Below are 16,026 nucleotides of genomic sequence, written 5' to 3'. Positions count from 1 at the left end.
CCGCCAAAATCCTCTGTATTCTTATCTCAATATCCTTTTCTCAACATCTAGTAGGATCCTTTCGGCAGCCATGCCCCCCAACACATACAAAACACACACACAATTATAAATCACTTGCCAGCAAAAAAAAACTAAATTATATAACCCAGTAAATATCTGCTATGGTTAAAATAAATTCATTGAAAATGTTCATATTTATCTGAAAATCCATCAATAGGTACTAATTAAACAAATTATGGAATACTACAAAGCTACAAAAAAGAATAAGGTCTATACAGGGCTCACACGAACAAGTCTCCAAGGGAGCAAGTGGGGCCGAGGCCGGGTGCGCTGGTGTCTTACTCACTATGTCAATAAAGCAACCAGAGACAGGCAGGGGAAGGGCAGTAACAGTGAAGTTGTCTCCGTACTTACTTTAAAGAAAAATGATTTCAAAAGACATATGGTAACAATTATGCATAGTTGAATTCTGGGGTAAGGAACAAAATAGGACATTTACGGAATCAACATGTCAGCCAGCTATTTATGATCTGTTGATGGCGGGCTGGATAGAAACTGACTGGAAACAGTTACAGACATATTTGGGGATTACGTGTGTTAAACCCACTCTATTTGTAGTATGAATACACAAGGGATGTTTATATATAACCAGTCCTATTACTAATAAGGCAGGGTCCTGCCTGGAAATGGTATCAGACAATGTGTGGGCACGTGGGGTGGGCTAGGGGTGGTTGTCGTATCAGGGGTATGTTGAGAGCTCTGAGAAAAAGATTAGTCAGGAGGAAATCCACAATATTTTAATCTAAGGATTCCACAAAAGGAAATGGGAATTCAGAACTATTTAGTATAAATCAAAACACCACAGATAAAAGGAAAATATTGACTATTTTAGATTCTGTTTTTTAAAAGATTCTTGCATGCAAGGACCAAGCCCTCTTTTATTTTAATTATAATGTTGTTATTGGCTATGCTGTATTATGCCTGGTGTCTAGTGTTGAAAAGAGTCATTATCTGTGTTGCTAAAAGTCATAATAATTTTTTTTTTTTTTTTTTTGAGATGGAGTCTCACTCTGTTGCCCAGGCTGAAGTACAGCGGCATGATCTCAGCTCATTGCAACCTCCACCTCCCGGGTTCAAGTGATTCTCCTGCCTCAGCCTCCTGAGCAGCTGGGATCACAGGCGCACTCCACCACACCCAGCTAATTTTTTTATTTTATTTTATTTCATTTTTGTATTTTTAGTAGAGATAGGATTTCAACATGTTGGTCAGGCTGGTCTGGAGCTCCTGACCTTGTAACCTGCCCGCCTTGGCCTCCCAAAGTGCTGAGATTACAGGCATGAGCCACCCCGCCCAGCCTAAAAATGTCTAATTTCAAAAACATATGAAGACAGAATAAATACTGTTTGTCAGGCTAAAATACTTTTTCAAACATTAATACTTCCAATTCTAATAAAGGAAAATGTGTACAAGCTAAACTGTGATTTAAGCATAGCCACAAAATGTCCAGCACAACCTAAAGACTACTTCAAAGTTCAGTCTCGCCACTTTCTAGCTTAGACAACTCTGAGTTAAATTTTCTGAGACTCTATTTTCTTACCTGTAAAAAAAGGAATAGTTACTTCTCCAAGGGTTGCCAGGTGTTTTGGCTGTGAAAGGATCTAGTAGGGAGACAGTACGTTTCAATCAAGTATATGAGTATGTGCATTTGAGACTTGATCCAATCTTTGCAGATGAGCTTTCCTTTCAAGTGCCTGGCTGTCTGCCCCCTCCCCACTCCTCATCATCCTTGTCCTGCTACGTGCCAATAACACCACTGAACAGAGGTCACAAGCTGACTGCTCACAAGCCAAATACAGTGCACAGTCAGGTTTTGTTTTAACCCACAGGGTATTAGGTCTACACTGGTTTGTAAGGTATTCGATTTAGACACCAACAAATGAAATCACAGGAGACATATAAGGGCAGTAGCAGTGCACAGGCTCCAGGCTCTGCCAGGGTTTAAATCCCAGCTCCAGCGACCTGATGTAACATCTCCATGCCTCAGTTTCCTTGAGAAAAAGATGGGGAAGAGGAAGTAGACAGACCTACTTTACTCATGGGGTCATTGTGAGTAATCAAGTTAAAACATAGAGTGTTTAGAACAGCACATGCAAATCAGTGTTTCATGTTCTGAAGACACTGGCTCATCCCAAGATGCGGCCCATGACTCTGGCAAGCTTCCAGACACAGCTGACCCCCTCAGTGGGCCTTTTAGCTCTCCACTTCTCCGTAATCCCTCTACTCCCAAGTGTCTTACATAGAGTCCAACTCATTTGTACCACCTGCCACGAGGGGACCACCTGTAGGGCTATCCTTTTGGCCTTGGACTTTGCAACTCCTGGCATTAAGAGGAAAGAAAGCAGCTCCAGTCAAAAACATTATAATGTTCTCCCCAGTCATACTCAATAACATGTATGTGGAACACCCCATGGGGAAGTCAAGAAGCACAAAAGGGACCTGGAACAAAAATGGGTGTTTTTGAGACCGTCAGAGGAAACAGCATCTCCTGCAATAAATCAGGGAAGTCTTGAGAGTCTCAGCTTAGAGATACTGTTCATGCCAAACCATCCATGTAATCAGAAAAATGTTTACAACTGGAGGACTCTGCAATGTGCCCTGGTAATAACCAGGCTCTAGCGGCTCCTCGTCACGTCCAATTGTCCTTAAGCTTATTTACCCACCAGATCTCACTGCAGCTGAAGCTAACAAGCCTCTCTATGCACATCAGTATTCTTAGCCCTTCAATCAAAGCATCAGTGAGGACTATTGGGGCCCTCTGGAGGTCTGAAGAAGAGTCCGTCTGGCAGGGAGACATGGTGAAGTTCTCTAAACAAGCTCTGTGTCTCACATGTATTTGCCAAGGATAAATAGTGACTAGTAAGTCTGTGAGGCAGAATATAAGAAAACACTCTTCATGAGGGAAATAACTCTTTGGGTATGTGTTAGTCACTACTCCATCTCCAACGTCCAGAACACTGCCTCCTACATACCAAGTACGTATAAAGAAACTAGAATAGTAACTGGCATGTCATAAGCCAGTTGTAATTATTGTAACTGTAAATGTATAGTTATGATTTTAAGGCAAGTTGAACTTTACTAGCTGTTACTCATAATTTAGCAATGGAACAGCCTAAGTAAATACACTTCAAATGCAGGAGCCTTATAAGGTAAGCTTTTCAGCCCCTTGTTTTCTTTCTTTCTGGTTCTGAGTTTCACACTGTGAAGAGGACTCTGTAGCCATCTTCTGAGAACTTCCAAATCTAATGGCACTAATAGTCAATGAGAAAGACCGTGGAGCACTGCAAGACATCACCGATTATATTACAGAGCCTGAAAGGAACTAAAAATATGAAGACTGTCAAAATAGTAGCACAGACAGCACAAACACCAAAATGTTAACACACGAGGAGTTTATCTGAAGTCCTACTTGTGATCTATTTATCAGTAATGTTCAAATACAGGAAAATTCACGTGGGAAAAATGACAATGCAACTCCTCTTATCTAGAAGATGTCGACACTGGTGTCAAAATACTTCTTTATTCTGTTAATTCCGCATTTACAGGTAGCTCCAACTACCCATCTCTGCGAGTTATACTGTGAAGCTGCTGACAATTTTCTCTGAGGGTACTTCAGAAAGAACCATATCTTACACATCAGTTCTCCACCTCACACCACATGTTGAATTTGACAATGGCAAAGGTTAGAAAACAGGTTGTTGACTGGCTGTGCATCAGATGATGTAAGGATGTGGGGAAAAGTAGGAGGGGAAATAAAAAAGCAGGACTGTTTTTGCATTACTGGAGGAAAGGAACTAGCTCAGAAGTCAGCCTGACACCCACAGAGATTAAAACGTCTCTTCCTTCCTCTTTGTTTCCACGTCCCAGTCTTCAATAAATTCTATCTGACCACAGCAGCAGAGGGACCCACTATCTTGTGGTTTCTGTCAAGTTCCTGATTTTCATCCGCAGTTGAAGATGAGGAAGAAGTCTGTAACAGTGTCACCTTGGAGTCTGCACTGAGAGGTATTTCAAAATGAGTGAAGCGTGACTCTCACAGATGAAGGCCTAGACGCAGGTAAGGAAACAGCTTTTCCATGAATTGACTTGCGTGTATGTGAATGGTGCATGGGAACAGAAAAGATTTCTGAGCTGGACAGCAACAAAGCTGAGGAACACTGAACCACTGCCACTCACATTTGTCTCAGTGGGTTACTTTTTGTTTGACAACTGTAATTGGCATATTAATATATTTCCCCATGCTAATATGGGGATCCAATACTGAAATATCATTTATGATTATTTAGGACTTCCAATAGTGGCTGTCAACATATATCTGTGATGAAGAGATATCAAAGAAAATGTTTAAAAGGTAGCCATCCAGGACAAACATTTCAAAAGCTTGTAAATGTATATTAAAATTGTTTCTCAAAACTACAAAATCGATTAGCGTAATACTTAGGTCAGTATGTTTTTGTTTGCAATTGCATATATGTACAGATATACAGTTGCATTTACTTGTACATACACTTATATAGGCAAAAGCTTTTATCTTTGTCATTATTAGGGTAAGTTAACCCCATTACTAATAAAATAAAATGCCTTTAAATTGTAAATCACAAAAATATGTCCTATGCATAGCAAATATTTGAGTTCACATGCTACTTATTTATAGTCTATGACTCATCAACTAAATTACTTACAATTCTTTAAATATTATAAATTAAATTACATTCAGGAGAATTACCACAGACCCACAACGTCAGCTTATTCAACCAAGCCCATGCAATCCATCTTGCCTATATATATTCTTTTTAACCAAGGACAATCAATGCTATGGAAAAAATGAATCAAAGATCATGCTAGTAAAAAATAGTTTGCATATTCATCTTTCTAAAACATACAAACTTGATAATCAGTTTTAGCACTAGAAAAAAAACCCTAGCCATTAAGTTAAAAAGAAAACAATGTACTCAGAAAATACCAAAATGGCATATTTTATGATTTGTTAACATGCAATGAATTTTATATTTTGATAAAATTTATGAATACTATATATACAAACAGGCATACAATTGTGCACACACAATTGACACACTGGTATACATGAATGAACTATATATTGCCATGTCTGGCAAAAAAAAAAAAAAAAAAAAAGAGGGAGGCCAGGCATGGTGGCTCACACCTGTAACCCCAGCACTTTGTGAGGCCAAGGTGAGTGGATCATTTGAGGTCAGGAGTTCGAGACCAGCCTGGCCAACATGGTGAAATCCCTATCTCCACTAAAAATACAAAAGTTAGCCAGGCGGTAGTGGTGCATGACTGTAATCCCAGCTACTGAGGAGGCTGAGGCAGAAGAATCGCTTGAGCCTGGGAGGTGGAGGTCACAGTGAGCTGAGATTGGGCCACTGCACTCCAGTCTGGGTGAGAGAGTGAGACCCTATCTCAAAAAAAAAAAAAAAAAAAGTGGGGAGATTCCAAGGTACTCAAAGCATGAAGACTCAGGGGAAGTGGGTACAGTGCAGAGAAAGAAGTACAATTTGCCTACTTCACAGCTGAAGTAGGTACAGAGGGTGTGACTATCCTGAGCAAGGTCACCCAGCTTATCTACCCAGGAGCCTTGAATCCTCTGAGCACAGGGAGGATGCCTTCACTCCATTCACCATGGGTGGCTCCTGTAGTCCACAGGAATCCAATCAGCCCAGCCTCACCATAGCTATATCCACTCCCTGCCCTTCCACCCAAGCCACCCACTCACCATCACCATGTCCTTCAATCTTCCATCCTCTTCAACTATGTACATGTATTTTTAGGATCCTATTTAAAATTCCCCGGCTGTAAAAATGTTTTATCTAGTACTATGTACATTTACTTCGAGAAAAAGTTATAGCTAAAATCAAATGATTATTAATTATTGCTAACATGTTTAAACAGAATACAAGTGGACAGGAAAAGGGGAAAGGAGTAGGGAAAAAAGCCTCTCAACGTCAGGAGTGCCCCTCCTCCCCACTTCCTTATCTGTAAAACAGCACTGTAAGGATTAAATCAGATAATATTTGTAAAGTCTTTAACACAGTGATGCAGTTATGTGTTGTCTAACAACGGAGACACATTCTGAGAAATACATCCTTAGGTGATTTCATTGCTGTACACACATCATAGATTATAATTACATAAATCTAGATGATAGAGCACATGCCATTATACAACTCATTATAATCTTATGGGACTACAGGCGCATATGCAGTCTGTCACTGACCAAGATACCATTATGCAGTGCATGACTGTATGTATAAAAAGTATTCAGTAAATAAGGTCTGACATCATTATTTTCATTATAAAAACTAATTTTATCAAGGTAAATGTTTATGTAATTAGATATCAGACTACTTAGAAACATAATTCAGATATTTCAATACCTTTGTAGATCAAAACAGGGAAAAATATAACATAAAACTAGCTACAAATTGCTTTTCAAACTTTAACCCACATCAGAATCACCTGGAAGGCTTGTTAAAACACGGTTCCCTGGGCTTTATCCCCCTCAGAGCTTCTGATTCAGTGTGACTAGGCTGGGGCTTAAGAATTTGCATTTCTAGCAAATTCCCAGGTGAGGCTGAATGCTGCTGACCTGAGATACACTTTGGGACCCACTTATCTACAGAGGAATTCCACAGTTGCATTTGCCTTACCAACAAAACTGTCTACAAGTTCCTCATTCAATCCAAGCTAGTTAATTAGTGAGCAAAATAATGAATAAATGCTTAAAAATAAAAACACTATATTATCCCCACGATTAAGCATTATATTATTTATGACCAAAAGAAAAAAAAAGGAAGATTAACAGATTTTTCCTACTACACCTATGATGCTTCTAAAATGCTGAACAGAAGAATACTGTTCCCTAGAGGAAGGTTCACTCTATAAAGTGCTTCTAGAGTGAATTTAGATGTTGAGGCTTCCCTAAGCCTAAGGCTCTGAGAACTCAGAAGTCATCAGGTTTATTCCATTTGGCTCCAGGATTTCCTTAAAAGTTAGGTCGGTCACAGGTGAGCTGTTTCAGCCTCCCAGTGTGAGCAGTCTCTAGAATACCAAAAACAGACCAGTCCAGGAAGTAGGCTGACGCCAACACAAGCATATTCTGCCATCGTCACGAACATCCTCACCCACAAATGGCTGTCTAGTGGAGGATGATGAACAATAAGGAGAGTTTCATTTAACTGAAAATTATATCACAAGACTGCCAAGTTTGTTTGGGTAGAGCAGTGGATCTCAAAGTGTAGGGTCTAGACCAGCTGAATCAACATCACCAGTGAGCTTGTTAGACATGCAAATTATTGACCCCAAACCTACAGAATCAGAAACAATGGGGGTGGAGTCCAGCAATCTGCTTTAACAAGCCCTCCAGGTAATTTTGTTGCACATTCAGTTTTGGGTGACCCCATGTCCTGGGATAGCTCCAGTTTTTACCTATTGTCTGGGCATAATTGAAAACAGTGCCTCCTTTCTATCTCAAAAGTGTCCTTGACCGTATAATAAATTAATTATGGTCATCAGTATGATCACCTTGCCAGTTCATACTGGATGCTAAGAAGGCATTTCATTGGTCAGATGCTGTCTACTGCTTGGGACTTCAAATTAGCTTCAAGTCTGCTGCTACACCCATAGCCTCCCCACCATCACCCCCACAATACTAAAAGATGCATTGCCTCCTAAAAGTCTGAGCAGCACAGCTAGATAAATCAACTTCAGCACAAATATCCTATCTTGATAAGAAAAAATACCTACAACCAAACTATGTAAAATCTATTTTAAATTCCCAGCTTCCTAAGTAGTGTGAGGAATCAGGTCTCCAAAACCCTCTTTCCTGAATTTTCTGGTTCTTCTTTACAGGGAGTTTTCTTTTCCTCCCTAGCACCCTTAAAAAGCATAAAACTAGTAATTAATGAATGCTATTTTTATAGTAATCATTCGGTTACATTAATTCACTGAGAAACCAAGTTTACCACAGCAAAGCTTCTCAATCCACCTGTTCTTTTAAAGTCAAAGTGAAATACTGGTCATATGTTTTTAGATCTGATTAAATTCCTTTGAAATTTTTGTCTTTACTCGGTATAAATTAAATTGCTAGCTCTTTATTCTTCACTGAAACTTCCCATCTGTTGTTTTCGAAAAACATCAAAGGCCTTACATATCATGTTCTGACCCCTCATCATTCAGAGAACAGCCAGAGAGTTGTGGTGGCTTCTACCCAATTATATGACATCTGCTGTTGAGGTTAAGGTATCAAAGAAAAGAAGAAAAATCAATTATTTGACTTCTGAGGTTTGGCCCAGAGCAATCCATACACTTGTGGTGTGATCACTTGGAAAAAAAAAAAAATCTGATCCTCGAAGCTTTCCAGGATCATACACACTTATTTTTATCACATCACTCAAAGCCTCTAGACTCTAGGAGCCATTTATACCAAGTAGATGGGAAATGCGGCACCTTCTATAGTGGGAGACATACCTGGCTGGAAAGAACTCACCTGCTGCTGATGCAATCTTCTCAGTGAGTCCAGCCCTAAGGTCAAAAGTTGGTAGGAGAGCTCATACAAGGCTTCATCTAAGAACATTTCCATCCTGCTACAGATGATGAATGAAATCCCCTTCTCACTCTAGGGATATTTCAGTCATTTATTCATTCAACACTGATTCCTTACCATGAGGCAGCCAACATTCTAGGATAGTAGGGATGGTGTGATGAAAAGGTTCTGGGCCTCTTGTGGCTTACATTCTAACAGACACATCAACAAACCTTAACATCATCACTCCTAGCCATTGATAGTCATTCAGTTATGACAACAATCTTTGGGGATATTATAACTTATAAGAGTACATTTTTATTTCCTTAATGGGGATTTGGAGATGATTCTAATCTCATCAGAAGTCATTTACTGACTAGATTCAAATCCCTAACCTTAATCCAGCTGGGAGCTGATAGCCCTGCATGTACAGATGACAAAACCAGAATATGAAAAACGATACTTAGTTCAGTTAAATGTCCTAGGAGGTGGCCTTTAGTGTTGAATGTTCTTTCTCTCCTGGCCCCCAACACTGCCTACCTATGTTTTTGCACAAGGATTTCACTGCCTCTTTCCCCACTATAAATATGCCTATAAGCACTGCCTTTATAGAAGTGAAAAAAGGAAGAGGGAGGATATGGTCTGAGATAAAAAGAAAACCTAAGATGTCAGACCAGTTGTCCCTGTTATCACTGAGTTTGATACACAGCAGCTGTCCTTATAACTGGTACTACTGAGGCAAATTGGTTAAGGAAAAATACAGGTTAAGTAGGAATTATTTTTAGAAACCTTAAATACATTATTTTAATTTTAAATACAAAGTGCACATTCATTGCTTAATCTTTTGGCTTTGGGGCAGCAAGGCCTTTTTTCTGAGTATGGGTTGGTTCATTAGATACCTGCACCAATTTTCCTTCAGGAGCCACGACTTCAGCACAGTGCCAGTCAAATCCAGTTTCTCTGTTTAGTTCAAGTAGTGTGAGAATTTTAAAATGCTTTAGAAGCCACATGATTTAAAAAATCCAGACCCACTCCTAGACTTTAAAGTCCCTCAAAAGAACAGACTCTGTCTTAGCCTCATAACACAGTGAAATTTTCAATAAATGTTATATGAATGGACAAAAATGAGGGTCTTAAATAACTAACTAAATATGGTTTGAAAACAACGGTCTGCATCACCAATTTTTATTTCAATCCACTCCTAACCCAATTAAGAAACAGTATATGCCTTGTTCTAAGGAAGACAACCAGTCCCTATGTATACAATGCCAAGTAGTATAGCATAATAATGAAAAGTGTGCATTCTAGAATCAGACTTACTGGCTTCAAATCTTGACTCTACCACTTATTCTGATACAACCTTAATAAAGTCACTTAACAACTCTATATACATCATTTTCCTAAGTTATGGAGATTAAATGAGTTACATACATAAATTGCCCAGAACAGTAACTGGCATAAAAACACAATCAGGCCAGGCGTGGTGGCTCATGCCTGTAATCCCGGCACTTTGGGAGGCCGAGGTGGGTGGATCACAAAGTCAGAAGTTCGAGACCAGCTTGGCCAACATGGTGAAACCCCGTCTTTACTAAAAAAAAAATACAAAAATTATCCGGGCATGGTGGTGTGTGCCTGTAATCCCAGCTACTCAGGAGGCTGAGGCAAGAGAATTGCTTGAACCCGGAAGGCAGAAGTTGCAGTGAGCTGAGATCGCACCACTGCACTACAGCCTGGGTGACAGAGTAAGACTCCTTCTCAAAAAAAAAAGAAAAAGAACACAATCAATGTTTATTGCTGTCATTGCCATCATAATCTTCTTTCCCAGTAACATAGTGTGGTGCTCCGATGACTATAAGAACAAAGGAAGTCAACGAGATATACAGGTTGAATATTCCTTGATCAAATGGCTTTGGACCAGGAGTGTTTCAGATTTCAGATTTTTTCAGATTTTGGAATATTTGCATTATACTTAGCCGTTGAGCATCCCCAATCTGAAATGCTCCAAAGAACGTTTCTTTTGAGAGTCATGTCAGCCCTCAAAAAGTTTCGGATATTGAAGCATTATGGACTTCAGATTTTGGGATTAGGAATACTCAACTTGTATTCAAAATTCCACTGTGTTCCTTAACCTCTCCCTGCTTAGCTGACTCATCTGTAGAAAACAGAACAAAAATATCTACCTAGAAGAATGACTGTAAGAGTTATCATGCCTGGTACATAGTTGAGAGCCAAAACATTATAGCCATTAACCCTCATACAAAGAAGAAAATCTACAACTCCACACTTCAATCCATATCCACAGATGTCCCCACCTCCTGCACATCTGTCAACCTCTACCCACCGAATCTTAACCAGAATTTGGTTGTATACTCAACATTTTACTTGGGGCAGAGGACAAACTACCTCTCCTGGGTATGCACTTTGTAAGAAGATACACACTGAAAAACAGGATATAATCTAGGAAAAATTAAATGGTGCTTTTAATTTATAAGTTAAAAAATGGGAATTTGAGGGGCGGAAAAACCACTGTGTGCTGGTGCACGTGGAGAACGGAAGAAGCAGAATGAAGATGAGTCTTGAAAGGGGGACATGATACTTACATATGGGAAATGATAGACTGATACTATTGGAATGATACACTGAGTAGGAAAACTACTTCAATTTATGTTTATTGGCGCAAAAACACGTCCTGTTTAATTTTTATCTTGACCTCTTGAGAAACCTTGACCTTATTTGAGAAATCTTCTCCCCAAGTCCTAAAAACATTTACCTCTTTGCACCTTCAAAACACAGCACAAACCATCTATTGTCCAGAAAGCCTTTTCTGTTTATCCTGCCTTTTCCTGCAAGCTCATGCGGTACACACTCCCTGCCATTTCTGCCCTCTCTCAAGCATCCTATACCATTTACACACACATTACAATCTGCTCTGTGTATGCTCAACATCCATATTGCTTCAAGAGCAAGTTTTATGCCTTTTACTTTTTCCCCTCACTAATTTATATTGGGGTATAAACCACATACAATAAATGAAAATTAGATTTTAAATGTACAATTCAACAAGGTTTGACACCATATAATCACCACCCTAATTAAGATAAATAATATTTCCATCACAAAAATTTAATCATTCTCTTTTCTAGGCACAGCCATCTACGTTCCTAATTTCTCTCATTAGAGCTTAGTTTTACCAGTATTAGAACCACACTGAAATGGGATCACAAGGTACACAGTTGTTTGTGTCTGACTTGTTTTGTTCAACATGTTTTGAGATTTAACTTGTTTTGTTCAGCCATGTTTTGAGATTCAGCTATATTGTTGGCACGTATCACCCTCTGGATCACCACATGTTATTCTATTCTATGAGTATACCACAATTTGTTCACCCATTTTAATCTGTTGATGAGCATTTGGGTTGTTCCCAACTTTTGGCTATTGTGAAAAAAGTTGCTATGAATATTCTAATGTAAGTCCTTCTACGGAGGTACACTTTCATTTCTCCTGGGTAAACACCTAGGAGTGAAATTACTAGGTCACAAGGAAGCAACATGTTTAACTTGATAAGAAGTGACCTATTATTCAAAGTAGATTTACTATTTTACACTCCAACCAAAAATATATCAAAGTCTCAATTATTCTATTTCCTCGTCAGTTCTTGACATTGTCAAGTTTTTTTTTTTCTCCATTCTAATAGGTGAAAGTACTACCTTATTGTTATTTTAATTTGTATTTCCCTGTTGACAAATGAGGCTGAGAATCTTTTCATGTGCTCCTTGACCAAACAGCTTCCTTTGTAAAGTATTTGTTTGCATCTTTTTGGCATTTTTTTAAGAAACTGAGTTTGTTTTTTCATTACAGAGTAATGAAAATTATTTAAATAGTCTGAGCCTTTAACAGAGATATTTTTGTGAATATTTACTCCCCAATCTATGGCTTGCCTTCATTTTCTTAACAGTGTCTACCAAAAAAAAAAAAAAAATTAAAGTTTTAAATTTCGGGTTTTTTTTTGGTTTTGGGGTATGTGTACACATTTAGTTTTATTCTAACAAAGCGACTTATACACTTTTAACATTTAAAACTAAGTGTCATCTTTCCTTTCCAGTAAAATAAAAATAAAATTTTAAAATGGACAGGAACAAAAGTACAATAGAGAATGTGAATTCTAAATAATATCCTGCAGGTTCTGCAAATTGCTCCATCAAGTGGTAGGGTAAGAGTCATCATTAGCAGAAAACTTATTTTAAACATGTCATGTTAAACTGCAAGGATGTCCAATAAACATCACAATTAAATATTCCAAAGGAGAAGTCATGTTGTCAAAATACACGCTTAACCCACCCAGACATCTCAAACTCACCCTCTGCTGACCTTACATAACCCCATTTTTTGTTTTTTTTTTTTTTTTAAAACAAGAGAAAGTAGTCAGATACATGTTGGCAAATGCTAACTATCCATATTCACACAAAGACACGGTGTTCTGAGCCTAATACACACAGAAAGGAAGAAAAGTGCTAAAATTCTGTGCACTACTACACAGGGGCTTAGCGCCATCCAACTTCCAGCAGAGCGAAAGGAGGTTTTTCTTTTTTCCCCACAGAGTTCAGTGGTATTGAATCCATACAGTTTTTGTTCAGACAAGAGGGATAAAAATGAATTTGGAACAGAAAGGAGTTAGAGATCCTTTTCCCATTGTATTCTGCTCAAGTTATCTTCCCCCCAAATAAGTTGAGAACCATGGTGTAGAGAAAAGAGACCTCAAGAACAAGGCAATCAAGCCCAAGAGAACACACACACACACACACACACACACATACACACACACACACACACACATACAGCTTGCTCCCAGGAACTGGAGAAAATTTTTAAAAAGGAAGGTTGGAACCTATCAGTGTTCTATTAGTCATTTTCTCTTTCATCCCCCTTTCTTTCCTCCCTTTCATCATCTTCATCTTCTTCACCTTCATCCTTATCCCCTTTCTTTATCAATATCTTCCCATCCTTCTTCATCATTTTCATCTCCTTCCCTTTCTTCATCATCCATATTGAAAACCAAGTAGTACTGTAATGGATTTGGCCAATATTATCTTCGATGACCTCTCCTAACTCAACAACACCTGCATCAGAACGGTCAGTAAACCAGGTAAAGAAGCTCTCTGGTTCTTTGTGCTGCCTCTTCCTGCTGACTTTACTCTGCATTTGACTTGAACTTTTTCATCATATCCTTTCCAGATTTCCATTTGATTTCAGTGGACTCTGAAAATAGATCACCACTCTCATTCAGATGAAATTCCTTGGAGATAACTTTATTTTCAAACTAAAGATTTTCATCAAAATAAAAATCTTTCTGTAACCTGATTTAATGCCTTCAAATTCTGTCACTTCAACTCTTCAAATAATACAGTACCTCTTTGTCTTCCTCCCCAAGTAATGTAGACACTTGTGGATGGCTGACAAATGCTGTTACCCAAAAATTTGAGATTTGGGCAATCGATGCTGACCTATTTCAAAAAATGGTTGGTAGAATTTGTTATACTTCTATTCTGCTTTCACAATCTCCCCACTGGCTTGTTCATTAAGTCTCTCAATTTCTTCTTTTTCTTTTTTTTTTTTTTTTCTTTTTGTGAGACGGAGTTTCACTCCTGTTGCAGGCTGGAATGCAATGGTGCGATCTCAGGTCACTGCAACCTCCACCTCCAGGGTTCTAGTGAGTCTCCTGCCTCAGCCTCCCAAGTAGCTGGGATCACAGGCATGCACCACCATGCCTGGCTAATTTTGTATTTTTAGTAGAGATGGGGTTTCTCCATGTTGGTCAGGCTGGTCTCGAACTCCCGACCTCAGGTGATCCACCCGCCTCGGCCTCCCAGAGTACAGGCGTGAGCCACCACGCCCAGCCTGTATTTCCTTTTGTACATCATCAATATATTCAATTGCTTCCTTCTGTTCTTTTTCTCCCTTCTTCGGCAAGCCCAGAGAGGCTAAATAATATCCTGTTGTTTTTGATTTTTTTTTAAACAAGAGAAAGTAGACAGATACATGTTGGCAAATGCTAACTATCCATATTCACACAAAGACACAGTGTTCTGAGCCTAATACACACAGAAAGGAAGAAAAGTGCTAAAATTCTGTGCACTACTACACAGGGGCTTAGCGCCATCCAACTTCCAGCAGAGCGAAAGGAGGTTTTTCTTTTTCCCCACAGAGTTCAGTGGTATTGAATCCATACAGTTTTTGTTCAGACAAGAGGGATCTTGTCTGATCTTCTTCTGGTCTCAGAGCAGGAAGTAGTCTTGGTTTTGGGGGGTCACACTGCTAGGAAAGTTCAAGAACCAGACCACAATTCTTTTTTCTTGTCAGGAAGATGCTCAGAAAACTTAATTTTTTTTTGTTTTGTGGCTAAGAAATTTTGCACACTAAAAAACCAACCAAAGGTTGGGTAGGCATTTTATGTAACGTTTTCCTCTAGAAGCTTTGTGGTCTTAGTTTTACCTTTAGGTCTATGATACATCTTAAATTGCTTCCTTGATTCCTCCATTTCATCTATTAATAACCTCTCTGCAGAGGACAAGTGCTTTGTGTACACTGCAGACTCATTTATAAATGCCCTATAGGTTAGAAGAAATGTGTTTTCAAAGCTTACTAAAGGGTCTATGCTCAGCCTCAGTAACATTCTAGATTTTAAAAACCACTAATAGGAATGAACTCACAAATTAGACAAAATGGAGAAACCTGGAAGCTTCCATTTAGAACTGATGTTATTGGTCCTGCCCTAGGACATGTCTTGACTAGGGCAGGGATAATCCAGTTTCATTTCTGTACAAATAGCAGTTTAACTCAGCACAGAAAATGGAGAGCAGTATGCTCACTATATTATCTTCTTCTTTGTATATACCATGTCATTAGCATAGACTGAATTCTTTTTAATGAATTAGGCCATAAAACAGTAATTCACAGCAGCTCTGTTGAAAACTGACTTTTATATATATATAAGTAATACATGTTACAAGATATTACTCTCAAGAGACATTTTCTATAGCCTAAAACACTAGCATTATTTTATAGGATTTAGGTGGCTTTAAAAAATGTTTTACTAATGCTTTGTATTGAACACATGTCAACTCAAAACATAAAAAGAATTATTCCTACTGTTTAGAGACTACCACCCAATGCATATTAAAATAGAGCATTTCCAGCTATTTCCTTGAGACTTTACTAAGAACGCATAAGACTGAAAAGAGTAAAAATTACCCTTGTCCATTTTACTGGCATTTGTAGAAACTCATAAATTAGGATAATAGAGCATTTCATAAGTACTTAGCAATTGATAAAATACTCTACGTACAAAGAAATTTTAAAAAGCTATTCTCAAACACTGTATTTTGACAGCTGTTTCCTTGATAGTATTCAGCCAAAACACACTCCA

General features: G+C 38.6%; 1 protein-coding gene and 1 pseudogene across 1 annotated transcript in view; both read right to left on the bottom strand.

The window, feature by feature from the left end:
* MED12L (mediator complex subunit 12-like) overlaps positions 1 to 16,026 on the bottom strand; it is a 353,697-nt gene that overhangs the window by 155,226 nt on the left and 182,445 nt on the right. The window lies entirely within an intron of this gene.
* On the bottom strand, positions 13,503 to 15,861 carry LOC105523991 (annotated as a pseudogene).

The sequence above is a fragment of the Colobus angolensis genome, unplaced genomic scaffold (assembly GCF_000951035.1).
Source record: "Colobus angolensis palliatus isolate OR3802 unplaced genomic scaffold, Cang.pa_1.0 Scaffold48, whole genome shotgun sequence".
Lineage (NCBI taxonomy): Eukaryota > Metazoa > Chordata > Mammalia > Primates > Cercopithecidae > Colobus > Colobus angolensis.
The sequence above is the reverse complement of the archived record's forward strand: the minus strand, read 5'-3'. Positions and strand labels throughout refer to the sequence as shown.